Source organism: Silene latifolia, chromosome 9 (assembly GCF_048544455.1).
Source record: "Silene latifolia isolate original U9 population chromosome 9, ASM4854445v1, whole genome shotgun sequence".
In the NCBI taxonomy this organism is placed as follows: Eukaryota; Viridiplantae; Streptophyta; class Magnoliopsida; order Caryophyllales; family Caryophyllaceae; genus Silene; species Silene latifolia.
In genome coordinates, this window is record NC_133534.1 from 56,647,150 (window position 1) to 56,649,792 (window position 2,643).

The 2,643-nt window shown below is 42.6% G+C and overlaps 1 non-coding gene across 1 annotated transcript; it reads left to right on the forward strand.

Annotated features, from left to right (window-relative positions):
- The first annotated feature begins 1,966 nt into the window (after positions 1 to 1,966).
- LOC141603738 (small nucleolar RNA R71) lies at positions 1,967 to 2,073 on the forward strand. Its single transcript, XR_012525595.1, has one exon. It is a non-coding gene; the product is annotated as a small nucleolar RNA R71 (small nucleolar RNA).
- The last annotated feature ends 570 nt before the right edge of the window (positions 2,074 to 2,643 follow it).

The following is a 2,643-nucleotide window of genomic DNA, read 5'->3' on the forward strand; positions in this document are numbered from 1 at the left end:
GAATTCAACTTTTTCCTCCCCGACTTTGAATGACAATCGTCCCTCTTTGACATCTATGATAGCTCCTCCCGTGGCCAAGAATGGCCTACCAAGAATGACACGAGAGCGTCTTCCCAAAGGGATGTCCAACACAACAAAATCGGTAGGAATTGAAAGATTACCAATTTGAACCATGATATCCTTGAGAATCCCATTTGGAGATTTGATTGTCCCGTCGGCAAGCTTGATTGTAATGGAAGTGCGGGCTAATCTTGAAATATTCAACCTCTTCACAAGGGCAAGTGGTATGACACTCACACTTGCCCCTAAGTCACATAAAGCACTATCCAGCTTTTGGTCACCAACAGTACATAGAATTGAGAAACTCCCGGGGTCATCAAGTTTGACGGGGATTTCTTTAGATTTGACCACATTGCACTTCTCACTTGAGGCATCAAGCTCATGGCCACTAACTTCCACTCTTTTAGAAATGACTTCTTCAAGGAATTTGGAGTAACAAGGCATATCCACCAAAGGTGGATTGGAGGTTTCTATTTTCATTACCAAGTCCATAAATTTGTCATACCTTGAAGTGTCATTTGCTCCTTCTTGCTTGGCCAAAGAGTGTTCTTCTACCATGATCATCTCTTCTTTTTCCGGGTTCCTCTCAACTTCTACCCTCACATTTGGCACTTCCACTATTTCCTCAAGCACAAATTCTTCACTCCTAATGGTTGGTGTAGTCATAACCATCTCTCCCTTATCCGGGTCGACTTCAAAATCCAAGCTTGTACCATGAATTGTCATTATTTGCTCAAGCACATAGTCTTCTATGCTCTCTTTTTCGGGCTCATGGTCAACTTCTTGGAATGTTTCCATAGCCATGGAAAATGGAGTAGTGTAAGATAACTCCTCTTGACTTGGCAAGTCAAATGACTCTTCTTTTTCCTCTTCAACTCCAACCATGATAGCATTAACTTTCTTTGCCTTCATAGGGTCTCTTGGATTTTGCCCTTGTATTAGAAATACACCCGGTGGTTTTTGAGAACTCATGAGATCTTGGGAAGCCACTTTAGCTTCAAGACTCTTGATTTGTTGTTGGGTATTACTTGCCAAATCCCCTATCAACTTCACTAAGTTGTCATATTTATCATCTCCCATGGTATTACTTGCTTGTTGGGGTGGTGGCTCTTGGTTTAAAGGTTGGTTGGAAATTGGAGGAGGAAAGTCATATCCTTGATCTTTAAAGTTGGAATTTTGGTTGTTCCATTGGTACCCTTGATTGAACCCTTGATTTTGCACTTGGTTGTACCTTTGATTATTGTTGTATCCTTGATTGAACCCTTGGTTGAACCCTTGACCAAACCCTTGGTTGGCTTGATTACCTTGGTTTCCTTGGTAAAAGTTTTGATTACCTTGGTTCCCTTGGTTACACCCATAATCTTGGTATGCTTGAGATTGGTTGGCAAAGTTTTGGTTGGATGCTTGGTTGTTGTTGAATGAGGGCCTAGGTGGACGGTTGGAGAAATTGTTAAATGCTTGGAAAGCATTCACCTCTTGCACATTGTTCCCATCAAAGTTGTTGTAATGATTATTTGCACATACTTCATAAGTGTGACCCATCCCTCCACATGACTCACATGTTGATCTTTGCATCACTTCCTCCATAGATGGTCCATGAGAAGTGGTAGATTGATTCACTTGGTTCACTTGCTTCTTCTTACTCAACTCTTTAAGCTTTTTGGTGAGCATATCAAGCTTAGCATTAGTCTCCACATTCACTAAGAATTCGGGAGGGTGCTTGCTTCTTCTCAAGACATTCACTCTTGTGCCATAGTTTGCCTCGGAGTCCACCATTTTCTTGATTAGAGTCGTGCCTTCCTCTTCACCCAAATGATCGAATCCCCCTCCCGCGGAGGCATTCACCATTTCTTTTGTCCTTGGGAGCAAAGTTTGAAAGAAGTTTTGAGTCACGTACCAAGCCGGGATCCCATGATGAGGGCAACTAGCAAGTAGATCTAGGTACCTATCCCATGCCTCTCCTAGGGACTCTCCTTCCTCTTGTTGAAAGGTATGAATTTGGTTCCGGAGCATAGCGGTCTTTGATGATGGATAATACTTGTCTAGGAACGCCTTGGCTAAGGCATCCCATGTAGTAAATGTGTCCGGAGGGTGCACATTCAACCAACGATCCGCCTTGCCCGTTAGACAAAATGGGAATAACATCATCCTTAGTGTATCCTCGGATGCCCCATTCTTTTTCATCATAGAGACCTTCCTCTTGAACCTCCTTAGGTGAGCATGAGCATCTTCTTCAATGTGTCCTCCAAACAAGTCTTTTTCAATTAGGCCAACTTGAGCCGGGTGCATCTCAAAATTGTTTGGAGCCAAGATGCCAAAATTGATGGGGTTACAAGCATCATTATGGTTTGGACGGTTATGGTCACGTAAAGCCATTGGTGGTGGTGGATTTGGTATATGAGGGGGTGGTGTTTGAGGTGGACTATTTGGAATTTGGAAGTTGTGAAATGGATTTTCTATCGGAGGCTCAATTGTGTTGTTTGGTTGTTGTTGAGTTGTGTTTTCAATTAGAGGTTGGATGAGAGGATTTGCTTGGTTTATGGTTGCTTGAGAAGAGGTTCTAACCCTTTCAATTGTCCTATT